The sequence below is a fragment of the Gopherus flavomarginatus genome, chromosome 7 (genome assembly GCF_025201925.1).
Source record: "Gopherus flavomarginatus isolate rGopFla2 chromosome 7, rGopFla2.mat.asm, whole genome shotgun sequence".
NCBI classification, from domain to species: Eukaryota; Metazoa; Chordata; order Testudines; family Testudinidae; genus Gopherus; species Gopherus flavomarginatus.
Window position 1 is genome coordinate 30756209 of NC_066623.1, and position 17057 is coordinate 30773265.

Consider the following 17057-nt stretch of genomic DNA (forward strand, 5'->3'; position numbering starts at 1 on the left):
AAGTTTGTCAGACCACTCTGTTTTATTAGCACAGCGCTCTGCTAATAACACCCAAATAATGTGAGCACCATGCAAGACACAAACTGTCTTATTTATACAGGTAAAAGGGTGAGCATTTAACAAGATAACAAAGGAAGCAGAATCTGATAAATTTACCTGGGCTAGGCATGCATTTCCTTTCTTATTTCCTTATTAACTATTACCGATCTGTTAATGTTTCGCCATTAGCACCCTTGTTTATGCCGAATGTTTCTTTTCCTGGCACCTGTATTTCAACATTTCTTATTTCTGCTTAAAGGTACATACAACATTTCTTTAATCCATTCTTATTTTTACAATATAATTCATTCTACTTTCACAATAGTCAGTGAGATTTCATCCTAAATTGAATTTGGTGGCTAATCCTGGTAAGCAATCCAAATGCTGACTGTACTGAACTACAGGCTGGCATGTTCTGGACTATTTCAACCAGTGAATAATGTGACAAAATCGTAGCTGTTTATTTAAAATATTTATTTTCAAAGTTTAAGATGCTGAGTTCTTCAAACAAACCTTATCCTATTCTGTATCATCAGGAATATTTTATTTCCCACTGTGATAGAAAATTAGTCTTGCATCAATAAAATATTGTTAAGGCATAATTGCTACAATCTTATTTTTCAAAGACCTTGAATTACTTAATTGGCTGTCTCACTGTGATCTACCAATTGTATATGCCAACACTTGTTTTTATTAAAGGAGCAGAAAAAAGCATTTAGAGTTAAAATCTTTGCATTAAATTATTGAATTTTGGGTACATGAAAACTCAGCCTTGTAAAAGCAAATATTATTTCCAGTCAAATTTTGGGTAGTTAGGAATGTCACTGCTTGATTTTTGTGGTACAGAATAAATTCATACATCCACTCCAGTTTACTACCACTAAAGAGGTAAATAGGAGAAGGTATAAAGAAGGTGTCAAGCATTCCCATTAATGATACGTCATAATTAGGGCTGTCAAACAATTAAAACAAATTAATCTCGTCATTAAACAATAGTAGAATACCATTTATTTAAATATTTTGGATGTTTTCTACATTTTCAAATAAGTTGATTTCAATTACAACACAATATGTGTACAGAGCTCTCTTTATATTTTTAGATTACAAATATTTGCACTGTAAAAAACAAACAGTATTTCTCAATTCACCTAATACAATGCTGCCCGCTTCTTGTTTGCAATGTCACCTGAAAGTGAGAACAGGTGTTCACATGGCGTGGTTGCATTTACATGCCAGATGCACTAAAGATTGATATGTCCCTTAATGTTTCAACCGCTTGATGATGGAGTCTGCTTGATAATGATCCAAGCAGTGCAGCCTGATGCATGTTTATTTTCATCATCTGAGTCAGTATGATAACCTTAGTCCCAGTTTTGGACCTTAGCGTCCAAAATATGGGAGTTAGTATGAAAACCTCCAAGCTTAGTTACCAGCTTGGACCTGGTACCTGCTGCCACCACCCAAAAAATTAGAGTGTTTTGGGGCACTCTGGTCCCTCTGAAAAACCTTCCCTGGGGACCCCAAGACCCAAATCCCTTGAGTCTCACAACAAAGGGAAATAATCCTTTTTCCCTTCCCCCCTCCAGGTGCTCCTGGAGAGATACACAGACACAAGCTCTGTGAAACTACACAGAGAGACTCCCCCTCTCTGTTCCCAATCCTGGAAACAAAAAGTACTTTCCTATTCCCCCAGAGGGAATGCAAAATCAGGCTAGCAAATCCAACACACAGATCTCCCCATTTCTTCCTCCCACCAATTCCCTGGTGAGTACAGACTCAATTTCCCTGAAGTAAAGAAAAACTCCAACAGGTCTTAAAAGAAAGCTTTATATAAAAAGAAAGAAAAATACATCCGAATGTTCTCTCTGTATTAAGATGATACAACACAGGGTCAATTGCTTAAAAGAATATTGAATAAACAGCCTTATTCAAAAAGAATACAAATCAAAGCACTCCAGCACTTATATTCATGCAAATACCAAAGAAAAGAAACCATATAACTTACTATCTGATCTCTTTGTCCTTACACTTAGAAACAGAAGATTAGAAAGTAGAACTACTTCTCCGAAGCTCAGAGAAAGCAGGCAGACGACAAAAGACTCAGACACACACTTCCCTCCACCCAAAGTTGAAAAAATCCGGTTTCCTGATTGGTCCTCTGGTCAGGTGCTTCAGGTGAAAGAGACATTAACCCTTAGCTATCTGTTTATGACACGCCCCCCAAATTGCAGACAGTGGGGAAGCTCACTGGCGGCGATTTCCTTCTAGAACTTGAAAATAAACAGATTAATACAACACATGCACCTTTACATATACTACTAAGTATATAACTAACAGACTTCTACATTTTAAGAACACTTTTTAACTACGGAATTCTGGGAAACTCTCACGGGAGAGTGCATCAGCTACTTTGTTAGAAGCTCCTGTGATGTGCTGAATTTCAAAATCAAAATCTTGGAGAGCTAAACTCCAACGAAGAAGTTTCTTGTTGTTCCCCTTGGCAGTATGAAGCCACTTTAGTGCAGCATGATCAGTTTGTAGTTGGAACCGCCGTCCCCAAACATATGGGCGTAGCTTTTCCAGGGCGTACACAATGGCATAGCATTCCTTTTCACTGACTGACCAGTGACTTTCCCTCTCAGACAGTTTCTTGCTGAGAAACACGACAGGATGGAAGTTGTGATCTGTTGCTTCCTGCATGAGCACTGCTCCTATACCACGCTCAGATGCATCTGTGGTTACTAGGAATGGCTTGTCAAAATCCGGGGCCCTGAGCACAGGGTCAGACATGAGCGTTGCCTTAAGTTGGGTAAAGGCCTTTTGACACTCATCAGTCCACTTAACTGCATTTGGCTGGGTCTTTTTGGTCAGGTCGGTCAGTGGGGCAGCGATTTGGCTGTAGTGTGGTACAAATCGCCTGTAGTATCCGGCCAAGCCTAAGAAGGATTGGACCTGCTTCTTGGACCGTGGGACAGGCCACTTTTGGATAGCATCCACCTTGGCCTGTAGGGGGTTTATGGTTCCTCGACCCACCTGGTGCCCCAGGTAAGTCACTCTGTTTTGGCCTATTTGACACTTTTTGGCCTTAACAGTTAGTCCTGCCTGCCTGATGTGCTCAAAGACCTTTTCCAGGTGTAGTAGGTGTTCGGGCCAGGAGTCTGAAAAAATGGCCACATCATCGAGGTAGGCAACTGCAAATTCTCCCAGTCCAGCTAGTAGACCATCTACCAGCCTCTGGAAGGTGGCGGGTGCATTTCGAAGGCCGAAAGGAAGGACATTGAATTCATACACCCCCGCATGGGTGACAAATGCTGACCTCTCCTTGGCAGGTTCATCTAGTGGTACTTGCCAGTACCCCTTGGTTAAGTCTATTGTAGAGATGAACTGGGCACGTCCCAACTTTTCCAATAGCTCATCGGTACGTGGCATTGGATAGTTGTCCGGACGAGTTACAGCATTTAGCTTACGGTAGTCCACGCAAAAGCCTATTTCCCCATCTGGTTTGGGTACCAGAACCACTGGAGATGCCCATGCACTGGTAGATGAGCGGATTATACCCATCTGTAGCATGTTCTGGATCTCCCGTTCTATAGCAGCTTGGGCATGAGGAGATACTCGGTAGGGTGGGGTTCTGATTGGGTGAGCATTACCTGTATCAATGGAGTGGTATGCCCGTTCAGTCCGTCCTGGGGTGGCTGAGAACAATGGGGCGAAGCTAGTGCACAGCTCCTTGATTTGTTGCCGCTGCAGACGTTCCAGGGTGGTTGAGAGGTTCACCTCTTCCACGCCACCGTCTTTTTTCCCGTCGTAGTAGACACCGTCAGGCCACTCAGCATCATCTCCCTGGACTGTAAACTGACAAACCTGTAAGTCTCTGGAATAGAAAGGCTTGAGAGAATTAACATGGTACACTTTAGGCTTTAGTGAGGAATTGGGAAATGCTATGAGGTAGTTTACAGCTCCCAGGCGCTCTTGGACCGTGAAGGGCCCTTCCCATGATGCTTCCATCTTATGGGCCTGTTGCGCCTTCAAGACCATAACCTGGTCTCCTACCTTGAAGGACCGATCTCTGGCATGTCTGTCATACCAGGCCTTTTGCTCTTCTTGAGCATCCTTTAGGTTCTCTCTAGCAAGGGCTAAAGAGTGTCGGAGGGTGCTTTGTAGGTTGCTTACAAAGTCCAGAATGTTAGTTCCTGGAGAAGGCGTAAACCCCTCCCATTGCTGCTTCACCAACTGTAATGGCCCCTTAACCTCGTGACCATACACAAGTTCAAATGGTGAAAACCCTAAACTGGGATGTGGTACAGACCTGTAGGCAAACAGCAACTGCTGCAACACTAGGTCCCAATTATTGGAGAATTCGTTGATGAATTTACGTATCATGGCCCCCAAAGTTCCATTGAACCTTTCCACCAGGCCATTGGTTTGATGGTGGTACGGGGTGGCAACCAAGTGATTCACCCCATGAGTTTCCCACAGTTTTTCCATGGTCCCTGCCAGGAAATTAGACCCTGAATCTGTAAGGATGTCAGAGGGCCAACCTACCCTGGCAAAGATGTCTGTTAGGGCCAGGCACACAGTGTTAGCCCTGGTGTTGCCTAGAGCGACTGCTTCTGGCCATCGGGTAGCAAAGTCCACTAAAGTCAGTAAGTACTGCTTTCCTCTGGGCGTCTTTTTTGGGAAAGGGCCCAGAATATCCACAGCTACTCGCTGAAATGGGACCTCAATTATGGGGAGTGGCTGGAGAGGGGCCTTGACCTGGTCTTGAGGCTTTCCCACTCTTTGGCATACCTCACAAGACCGGACATACTTGGCAACGTCCTTGCCCATCCCCTCCCAGTGGAAGGACTTCCCCAACCGGTCCTTGGTTCTGTTCACCCCAGCATGGCCACTGGGATGATCATGGGCTAAGCTTAAGAGCTTCCCCCGGTACTTAGTTGGAACCACCAACTGTTTTTGCGGCTGCCATTCTTCCCGGTGTCCACCAGAAAGAATTTCCTTGTATAAAAGTCCTTGGTCTATAACAAACCGGGATCGATTAGAAGAGCTGAGAGGCGGTGGGGTGTTCCGTGCCGCCGCCCAAGCTTTCTGAAGGCTGTCATCTGCTTCCTGCTCAGTCTGGAACTGTTCCCTTGAGGCTGGGGTCACCAGTTCTTCCTCAGACTGTGGACTTGGGCTTGGTCCCTCTGGAAGCGATGTAGGTGATGGGGTTGTTTCCATTGCTGGTGAACCGCTCTCCGCTGGTGCACCTGAGGGTATTTCAGGCTCTGGCTGAGCCTTTTGGGTATGGCTGTCTGTTGCTTCTGCCAGTTGTGGCTCGCTGGCGCCCACTGGCGTTGAGTTTGAAGATGTGGTTGCACTTGCTGGTGCTGGTTGCTGTTCCAGTTCCGGGCCTGGGACTGGAGATGCTGTGGCTGTTTCAGTGGTAGGCATGGAATCCAGGTCCACTACCTCTGTCTGGGTCTCTGGTAACACAGACGGGGCCTCTGTGGACGGCTCAGGAACAGGAATGGGTCTGGAAGCTTGCCTGGTTTGGCTACGTGTAACCATTCCCACTCTCTTGGCCTGCTTCACCTGGTTGGCCAAGTCTTCCCCCAGTAGCATGGGGATAGGATAATTGTCATAGACTGCAAAAGTCCACATTCCTGACCAGCCTTTGTACTGGACAGGCAGTTGAGCTGTAGGCAAGTCTACAGCTTGTGACATGAAGGGGTAAATGGTAACTTTGGCCTTTGGGTTGATGAATTTGGGGTCAACGAAGGATTGGTGGATAGCTGACACTTGTGCCCCCGTGTCTCTCCACGCAGTAACCTTCTTTCCGCCCACTCTTAAATTTTCCCTTCGCTCCAAGGGTATTTGAGAGGCATCCGGGCCTGGGAATCTTTGGTGTGATGGTGGTGTAATGAATTGCACTCGCATGGTGTTCTTGGGACAGTTGGCCTTGATATGTCCCAGTTCATTACACTTAAAGCATCTTCCATCTGATGGGTCACTGGGCCGAGGTGAGTTACTGGAGACTGGTGAGGTTGAAGGGTAGGGTATCTGTGGCTTTACTTGGGTGGTATGTGGGGTCTTTGGCTGTCCTCGGTTGTAGGGTTTATGGTCTGTGTGCCCCCTGGGGTAATCGTTCCCCTTGACAGTAGCTTTCTTGCTTTCTGCCAGTTCCATCCATTTGGCTCCAATCTCCCCCGCCTCAGCGATATCTTTGGGATTTCCATCTTGTATGTACCGTGTGATGTCTTCAGGAACACCATCCAAGAACTGCTCCATTTGTATGAGGAGGTTCAGTTCTTCCAAGGTTTGAATGTTGTTTCCTGTTATCCAGGCCTCATAGTTTTTTGCAATGTAGTAGGCGTGTTTGGGAAATGACACCTCTGGTTTCCACTTTTGGGTTCTGAAACGCCGACGGGCATGATCTGGGGTTATCCCCATTCGGTATCTGGCCTTGGTTTGAAAAAGTTTATAGTCATTCATTTGCAGCTTAGGCATTTCAGCTGCCACCTCTGCTAAAGGTCCACTGAGCTGTGACCTCAATTCTACCATGTACTGGTCTTCGGGGATGTTGTACCCAAGACAGGCTCTTTCAAAATTTTCCAAGAAGGCCTCGGTGTCATCACCTGCCTTGTAGGTGGGAAATTTCCTGTGCTGTGGAGCAATAATTGGCGCCGGGTTGTTAGGGTTGGCTGGCACATGCAACCCAGCTTTTGCCATCTCCAGTTCATGTTTTCTCTGTTTCTCCTTCTCTTCATTCTCTTTTTGTTGTTTTTCCATTTCTTTTTGTTGTTTTTCCATTTCTTTTTGGTGTTTTTCCATTTCTTTTTGGTGTTTTTCCATGTCTCGGCGGTGGGCCGCCTCTTCTTCTGCTTGTTTCCTTCGGTAGGCCAACTCTTCTTCTTCTAGTTTTCTTTTGTGTGCTGCCTCTTGGGCTGCCTGTTCTCTTTGGAAGGCTGCCTGTTCTCTTTGGTAGGCTGCCTCTTTGATCTGTTCTTCTCTTTCTTTCATCTCCATCTCTTTTTGTTTTATTTCCAGTTGTCGCCTGTGTTCAGCTTCTTTGATTTGTTCTTCGGCCTCAATTTTTGCCTTAGAAGTCATGATTCCTGTTTTCTTGTGTTGGGGTGCCCTCCGGTGTTTATCTTCTGAACTGCAGGTTCTCTGTTGCCTCCTGAAGTCTGCCTAGCAACAGTGCCTTTAGCTAATTTTCCTTTTCTCTCTCTAGCTAATGTTCAATGAAGGGAAACCAGAAAAACCACTTTATCTGCATACATATAAGTGCTGGTACTTGCCTCCTAATGGGAGGGCTATTGCATGACAAAAGACCCTCAACAGTTTGGTAATGGCTTCTCGCTTAACATGCAAGCCACAAACTGCCAGAGAGAGCAGAAAAAAAAAATCTCTCTGGTTCCCTTTTAAAACCAACTGTTTCTCTCTCTGCTAAAAAGCCCTTAGCAGAGAAAAGAAAAATATAATATTCCTACTGGCTTCTGGATTCTGTCTATATCCCACCAGCTGCCACTCATATGATAACCTTAGTCCCAGTTTTGGACCTTAGCGTCCAAAATATGGGGGTTAGTATGAAAACCTCCAAGCTTAGTTACCAGCTTGGACCTGGTACCTGCTGCCACCACCCAAAAAATTAGAGTGTTTTGGGGCACTCTGGTCCCTCTGAAAAACCTTCCCTGGGGACCCCAAGACCCAAATCCCTTGAGTCTCACAACAAAGGGAAATAATCCTTTTTCCCTTCCCCCCTCCAGGTGCTCCTGGAGAGATACACAGACACAAGCTCTGTGAAACTACACAGAGAGACTCCCCCTCTCTGTTCCCAATCCTGGAAACAAAAAGTACTTTCCTATTCCCCCAGAGGGAATGCAAAATCAGGCTAGCAAATCCAACACACAGATCTCCCCATTTCTTCCTCCCACCAATTCCCTGGTGAGTACAGACTCAATTTCCCTGAAGTAAAGAAAAACTCCAACAGGTCTTAAAAGAAAGCTTTATATAAAAAGAAAGAAAAATACATCCGAATGTTCTCTCTGTATTAAGATGATACAACACAGGGTCAATTGCTTAAAAGAATATTGAATAAACAGCCTTATTCAAAAAGAATACAAATCAAAGCACTCCAGCACTTATATTCATGCAAATACCAAAGAAAAGAAACCATATAACTTACTATCTGATCTCTTTGTCCTTACACTTAGAAACAGAAGATTAGAAAGTAGAACTACTTCTCCGAAGCTCAGAGAAAGCAGGCAGACGACAAAAGACTCAGACACACACTTCCCTCCACCCAAAGTTGAAAAAATCCGGTTTCCTGATTGGTCCTCTGGTCAGGTGCTTCAGGTGAAAGAGACATTAACCCTTAGCTATCTGTTTATGACACGCCCCCCAAATTGCAGACAGTGGGGAAGCTCACTGGCGGCGATTTCCTTCTAGAACTTGAAAATAAACAGATTAATACAACACATGCACCTTTACATATACTACTAAGTATATAACTAACAGACTTCTACATTTTAAGAACACTTTTTAACTACGGAATTCTGGGAAACTCTCACGGGAGAGTGCATCAGCTACTTTGTTAGAAGCTCCTGTGATGTGCTGAATTTCAAAATCAAAATCTTGGAGAGCTAAACTCCAACGAAGAAGTTTCTTGTTGTTCCCCTTGGCAGTATGAAGCCACTTTAGTGCAGCATGATCAGTTTGTAGTTGGAACCGCCGTCCCCAAACATATGGGCGTAGCTTTTCCAGGGCGTACACAATGGCATAGCATTCCTTTTCACTGACTGACCAGTGACTTTCCCTCTCAGACAGTTTCTTGCTGAGAAACACGACAGGATGGAAGTTGTGATCTGTTGCTTCCTGCATGAGCACTGCTCCTATACCACGCTCAGATGCATCTGTGGTTACTAGGAATGGCTTGTCAAAATCCGGGGCCCTGAGCACAGGGTCAGACATGAGCGTTGCCTTAAGTTGGGTAAAGGCCTTTTGACACTCATCAGTCCACTTAACTGCATTTGGCTGGGTCTTTTTGGTCAGGTCGGTCAGTGGGGCAGCGATTTGGCTGTAGTGTGGTACAAATCGCCTGTAGTATCCGGCCAAGCCTAAGAAGGATTGGACCTGCTTCTTGGACCGTGGGACAGGCCACTTTTGGATAGCATCCACCTTGGCCTGTAGGGGGTTTATGGTTCCTCGACCCACCTGGTGCCCCAGGTAAGTCACTCTGTTTTGGCCTATTTGACACTTTTTGGCCTTAACAGTTAGTCCTGCCTGCCTGATGTGCTCAAAGACCTTTTCCAGGTGTAGTAGGTGTTCGGGCCAGGAGTCTGAAAAAATGGCCACATCATCGAGGTAGGCAACTGCAAATTCTCCCAGTCCAGCTAGTAGACCATCTACCAGCCTCTGGAAGGTGGCGGGTGCATTTCGAAGGCCGAAAGGAAGGACATTGAATTCATACACCCCCGCATGGGTGACAAATGCTGACCTCTCCTTGGCAGGTTCATCTAGTGGTACTTGCCAGTACCCCTTGGTTAAGTCTATTGTAGAGATGAACTGGGCACGTCCCAACTTTTCCAATAGCTCATCGGTACGTGGCATTGGATAGTTGTCCGGACGAGTTACAGCATTTAGCTTACGGTAGTCCACGCAAAAGCGTATTTCCCCATCTGGTTTGGGTACCAGAACCACTGGAGATGCCCATGCACTGGTAGATGAGCGGATTATACCCATCTGCAGCATGTTCTGGATCTCCCGTTCTATAGCAGCTTGGGCATGAGGAGATACTCGGTAGGGTGGGGTTCTGATTGGGTGAGCATTACCTGTATCAATGGAGTGGTATGCCCGTTCAGTCCGTCCTGGGGTGGCTGAGAACAATGGGGCGAAGCTAGTGCACAGCTCCTTGATTTGTTGCCGCTGCAGACGTTCCAGGGTGGTTGAGAGGTTCACCTCTTCCACGCCACCGTCTTTTTTCCCGTCGTAGTAGACACCGTCAGGCCACTCAGCATCATCTCCCTGGACTGTAAACTGACAAACCTGTAAGTCTCTGGAATAGAAAGGCTTGAGAGAATTAACATGGTACACTTTAGGCTTTAGTGAGGAATTGGGAAATGCTATGAGGTAGTTTACAGCTCCCAGGCGCTCTTGGACCGTGAAGGGCCCTTCCCATGATGCTTCCATCTTATGGGCCTGTTGCGCCTTCAAGACCATAACCTGGTCTCCTACCTTGAAGGACCGATCTCTGGCATGTCTGTCATACCAGGCCTTTTGCTCTTCTTGAGCATCCTTTAGGTTCTCTCTAGCAAGGGCTAAAGAGTGTCGGAGGGTGCTTTGTAGGTTGCTTACAAAGTCCAGAATGTTAGTTCCTGGAGAAGGCGTAAACCCCTCCCATTGCTGCTTCACCAACTGTAATGGCCCCTTAACCTCGTGACCATACACAAGTTCAAATGGTGAAAACCCTAAACTGGGATGTGGTACAGACCTGTAGGCAAACAGCAACTGCTGCAACACTAGGTCCCAATTATTGGAGAATTCGTTGATGAATTTACGTATCATGGCCCCCAAAGTTCCATTGAACCTTTCCACCAGGCCATTGGTTTGATGGTGGTACGGGGTGGCAACCAAGTGATTCACCCCATGAGTTTCCCACAGTTTTTCCATGGTCCCTGCCAGGAAATTAGACCCTGAATCTGTAAGGATGTCAGAGGGCCAACCTACCCTGGCAAAGATGTCTGTTAGGGCCAGGCACACAGTGTTAGCCCTGGTGTTGCCTAGAGCGACTGCTTCTGGCCATCGGGTAGCAAAGTCCACTAAAGTCAGTAAGTACTGCTTTCCTCTGGGCGTCTTTTTTGGGAAAGGGCCCAGAATATCCACAGCTACTCGCTGAAATGGGACCTCAATTATGGGGAGTGGCTGGAGAGGGGCCTTGACCTGGTCTTGAGGCTTTCCCACTCTTTGGCATACCTCACAAGACCGGACATACTTGGCAACGTCCTTGCCCATCCCCTCCCAGTGGAAGGACTTCCCCAACCGGTCCTTGGTTCTGTTCACCCCAGCATGGCCACTGGGATGATCATGGGCTAAGCTTAAGAGCTTCCCCCGGTACTTAGTTGGAACCACCAACTGTTTTTGCGGCTGCCATTCTTCCCGGTGTCCACCAGAAAGAATTTCCTTGTATAAAAGTCCTTGGTCTATAACAAACCGGGATCGATTAGAAGAGCTGAGAGGCGGTGGGGTGTTCCGTGCCGCCGCCCAAGCTTTCTGAAGGCTGTCATCTGCTTCCTGCTCAGTCTGGAACTGTTCCCTTGAGGCTGGGGTCACCAGTTCTTCCTCAGACTGTGGACTTGGGCTTGGTCCCTCTGGAAGCGATGTAGGTGATGGGGTTGTTTCCATTGCTGGTGAACCGCTCTCCGCTGGTGCACCTGAGGGTATTTCAGGCTCTGGCTGAGCCTTTTGGGTATGGCTGTCTGTTGCTTCTGCCAGTTGTGGCTCGCTGGCGCCCACTGGCGTTGAGTTTGAAGATGTGGTTGCACTTGCTGGTGCTGGTTGCTGTTCCAGTTCCGGGCCTGGGACTGGAGATGCTGTGGCTGTTTCAGTGGTAGGCATGGAATCCAGGTCCACTACCTCTGTCTGGGTCTCTGGTAACACAGACGGGGCCTCTGTGGACGGCTCAGGAACAGGAATGGGTCTGGAAGCTTGCCTGGTTTGGCTACGTGTAACCATTCCCACTCTCTTGGCCTGCTTCACCTGGTTGGCCAAGTCTTCCCCCAGTAGCATGGGGATAGGATAATTGTCATAGACTGCAAAAGTCCACATTCCTGACCAGCCTTTGTACTGGACAGGCAGTTGAGCTGTAGGCAAGTCTACAGCTTGTGACATGAAGGGGTAAATGGTAACTTTGGCCTTTGGGTTGATGAATTTGGGGTCAACGAAGGATTGGTGGATAGCTGACACTTGTGCCCCCGTGTCTCTCCACGCAGTAACCTTCTTTCCGCCCACTCTTAAATTTTCCCTTCGCTCCAAGGGTATTTGAGAGGCATCCGGGCCTGGGAATCTTTGGTGTGATGGTGGTGTAATGAATTGCACTCGCATGGTGTTCTTGGGACAGTTGGCCTTGATATGTCCCAGTTCATTACACTTAAAGCATCTTCCATCTGATGGGTCACTGGGCCGAGGTGAGTTACTGGAGACTGGTGAGGTTGAAGGGTAGGGTATCTGTGGCTTTACTTGGGTGGTATGTGGGGTCTTTGGCTGTCCTCGGTTGTAGGGTTTATGGTCTGTGTGCCCCCTGGGGTAATCGTTCCCCTTGACAGTAGCTTTCTTGCTTTCTGCCAGTTCCATCCATTTGGCTCCAATCTCCCCCGCCTCAGCGATATCTTTGGGATTTCCATCTTGTATGTACCGTGTGATGTCTTCAGGAACACCATCCAAGAACTGCTCCATTTGTATGAGGAGGTTCAGTTCTTCCAAGGTTTGAATGTTGTTTCCTGTTATCCAGGCCTCATAGTTTTTTGCAATGTAGTAGGCGTGTTTGGGAAATGACACCTCTGGTTTCCACTTTTGGGTTCTGAAACGCCGACGGGCATGATCTGGGGTTATCCCCATTCGGTATCTGGCCTTGGTTTGAAAAAGTTTATAGTCATTCATTTGCAGCTTAGGCATTTCAGCTGCCACCTCTGCTAAAGGTCCACTGAGCTGTGACCTCAATTCTACCATGTACTGGTCTTCGGGGATGTTGTACCCAAGACAGGCTCTTTCAAAATTTTCCAAGAAGGCCTCGGTGTCATCACCTGCCTTGTAGGTGGGAAATTTCCTGTGCTGTGGAGCAATAATTGGCGCCGGGTTGTTAGGGTTGGCTGGCACATGCAACCCAGCTTTTGCCATCTCCAGTTCATGTTTTCTCTGTTTCTCCTTCTCTTCATTCTCTTTTTGTTGTTTTTCCATTTCTTTTTGTTGTTTTTCCATTTCTTTTTGGTGTTTTTCCATTTCTTTTTGGTGTTTTTCCATGTCTCGGCGGTGGGCCGCCTCTTCTTCTGCTTGTTTCCTTCGGTAGGCCAACTCTTCTTCTTCTAGTTTTCTTTTGTGTGCTGCCTCTTGGGCTGCCTGTTCTCTTTGGAAGGCTGCCTGTTCTCTTTGGTAGGCTGCCTCTTTGATCTGTTCTTCTCTTTCTTTCATCTCCATCTCTTTTTGTTTTATTTCCAGTTGTCGCCTGTGTTCAGCTTCTTTGATTTGTTCTTCGGCCTCAATTTTTGCCTTAGAAGTCATGATTCCTGTTTTCTTGTGTTGGGGTGCCCTCCGGTGTTTATCTTCTGAACTGCAGGTTCTCTGTTGCCTCCTGAAGTCTGCCTAGCAACAGTGCCTTTAGCTAATTTTCCTTTTCTCTCTCTAGCTAATGTTCAATGAAGGGAAACCAGAAAAACCACTTTATTTGCATGCATATAAGTGCTGGTACTTGCCTCCTAATGGGAGGGCTATTGCATGACAAAAGACCCTCAACAGTTTGGTAATGGCTTCTCGCTTAACATGCAAGCCACAAACTGCCAGAGAGAGCAGAAAAAAAAAATCTCTCTGGTTCCCTTTTAAAACCAACTGTTTCTCTCTCTGCTAAAAAGCCCTTAGCAGAGAAAAGAAAAATATAATATTCCTACTGGCTTCTGGATTCTGTCTATATCCCACCAGCTGCCACTCATATGATAACCTTAGTCCCAGTTTTGGACCTTAGCGTCCAAAATATGGGGGTTAGTATGAAAACCTCCAAGCTTAGTTACCAGCTTGGACCTGGTACCTGCTGCCACCACCCAAAAAATTAGAGTGTTTTGGGGCACTCTGGTCCCTCTGAAAAACCTTCCCTGGGGACCCCAAGACCCAAATCCCTTGAGTCTCACAACAAAGGGAAATAATCCTTTTTCCCTTCCCCCCTCCAGGTGCTCCTGGAGAGATACACAGACACAAGCTCTGTGAAACTACACAGAGAGACTCCCCCTCTCTGTTCCCAATCCTGGAAACAAAAAGTACTTTCCTATTCCCCCAGAGGGAATGCAAAATCAGGCTAGCAAATCCAACACACAGATCTCCCCATTTCTTCCTCCCACCAATTCCCTGGTGAGTACAGACTCAATTTCCCTGAAGTAAAGAAAAACTCCAACAGGTCTTAAAAGAAAGCTTTATATAAAAAGAAAGAAAAATACATCCGAATGTTCTCTCTGTATTAAGATGATACAACACAGGGTCAATTGCTTAAAAGAATATTGAATAAACAGCCTTATTCAAAAAGAATACAAATCAAAGCACTCCAGCACTTATATTCATGCAAATACCAAAGAAAAGAAACCATATAACTTACTATCTGATCTCTTTGTCCTTACACTTAGAAACAGAAGATTAGAAAGTAGAACTACTTCTCCGAAGCTCAGAGAAAGCAGGCAGACGACAAAAGACTCAGACACACACTTCCCTCCACCCAAAGTTGAAAAAATCCGGTTTCCTGATTGGTCCTCTGGTCAGGTGCTTCAGGTGAAAGAGACATTAACCCTTAGCTATCTGTTTATGACAGATGCCACCAGCACAAGATTGATTTTCTTTTTTGATGGTTCGGGTTCTGTAGTTTCCGTATCGGAGTATTGCTCTTTTAAGACTTCTGAAAGCATGCTCCATATCTTGTCCTTCTCAGATTTTGGATGGCACTTTAGATTCTTAAACCTTGCGTCGAGTGCTGTAGCTATTATTAGAAATCTCACATTGGTACCTTTTTTGTGTTTTGTCAAATCTGCTGTGAAAATATTTTTAAAATGAACATGTGCCGGGTCATCATGCAAGACTGCTATAACATGAAATATATGGCAGAATGCAGATAAAACAGAACAGGAAACATACAATTCTCCCCCGAAGGAGTTCAATCACAAATCTTAATTAATGTATTTTTTTTTTAACGAGTGTCATCAGCATGGAAGCATGTCCTCTGGAATGGTGGCCGAAGCATGAAGGGGTATACGAATGTTTAGAATATCTGGCACCTAAATACCTTGCAATGCCCGCTACAAAAGTGCCATGCAGACACCTGTTCTCACTTTTAGGTGACATTGTAAATAAGAAGCAGGCAGCAGTATCTCCAAAAATGTAAACAAACTTGTTTGTCTTAGCGATTGGCTGAACAAAAAGTAGAACTGAGTGGATTTGTAGACTCTAAAGTTCTGTACATTGTTTTGTTTTTGAGTGCAGTTATATAACAAAAAAAAATCTACATTTGTAAGTTATACTTTCACGATAAAGAGATTGCACTACAGTACTTATATGAGGTGAATTGAAAAATACCATTTCTTTTATCATTTTTACAATGCAAATATTCATAATACAAAAATATAAAGTGAGCACTGTACACTTTCTATTACTATGCAGAATACAAATCAATATATTTGAAAATGTAGAAAAGCATGCAAAATATTTAATAAATTTCAATTGGTATTCTATTGTTTAACAGTGCAATTAATCACAATTAATTTTTTTAATTGCGTGAGTTAACTGTGGTTAATTGACAGCCCTACTCTAATAGAACAAGAGGGCAGAAAATAAGATATAAAGGCAACGGATTTGATCAAAATTAATAAAAGTAATAAATAATCTTATAACACCCCAGTGTATAGGAGCTATATATATGTATCCTTCAGGGTACAAATACAACACTATCAGTTTAAGAGCAGGAAGAATGTTTCCCAAGGTGAGTTATTCCACAAAATTGCCGATTACAGGGATTCTCAAACCATCCTTGAAACATTTGCTACTGTTGCAGACCTGATGCTGCCATGTGAAGTTAGAGAAGATAATATTTTTGTCTCCTGTGATGTACAAACTCTACTTCATTCAAATACTTTTGGTCAACAGAGATACTAGATTGAGTCCCCTTAATTTAAAAGAGGATGATGGGGTAGAAGATCTTCGTGGGGAGAGGCAGCCTTTTAGGTGAAACTTCTGCCCCTGGATTGAAATAGTCTGGGGTTGTTGACCTTCAGAGTAGGCTACAAGGCCCATCTTGTTTCCTGGACTTTCTGAAGAGGGGCTGATGCTAAGAGTGCACATGGTGTAAGTAAGGGTATGAAGGAAGGAGCTTTGGAGGTGAAAGAACAACCTATTGGATTTTACTTCACAAGGAGCTGCAGTTATTCTGGAGATTTGATGCTGTTTTAGTCTTTGTTTAGGTTTATATCCTATCAAAGGTGCTCATAGTACTACATGGGTGTCTTTTTAATGCCATTACACATCAAAAGAACTAATTTACATTTCAGGAAACATATCTACTAATATACTCTGAACAACAGGTACTGCATCTCCGTTTTTCCTAACAGGCCCTGTTTTTATAGGGATGACTGATGTACAATGACATCAAGTGACTTGCATGAGGTCAGAGTCACTAGTTAGGTTCAGCTGGGATTAAAAACAAGGTATTACTGGCTTTCAAGCTGTGCTGTAAGCATGTGGGTCTCTTTCAGATTCCAGCAGCATTAATACCTATCTCCATTTTAGTATTAAACCATGCTGAAAAGATTGAATCCATGAACTGGATTTAATTTAAAACCAAAACTATAAATGCCTCATGCAAGAAGAACTCTCTTACTGGTTTCACGCCAATTTAAGAAACATGTAAATAAAAGGGATGAAATCCTCACCCAACAGAAATAAATGTAAATTTTCCCACTGACTTCAGTTGGGTCAGGATATTATCTGAGGTTTCAATGTGAGATGAAATGACAAGGTTTTAAATTTGTGCTTAAAAAACATTAACCCTTCATTACATAGGACTGAAAGAAAGGGCAAGCACAGAGGAAACTAATGCTGCAGGGTAAAGGATGCCCCCCGCCAACACTTCACTTGCTTTCTCAGCTGTGCCATGGTACTCAAAATAGCTACCAATTACCTACTTCTGGGAAAATTGCTTATAACAAATTTGCCTACTCTCCACTTAATTTGGAGGATGTTATCTCAGAGAAGTGCTAAAATAATTTGGTCTAGCCATATGTTACTAGCAATGTCAA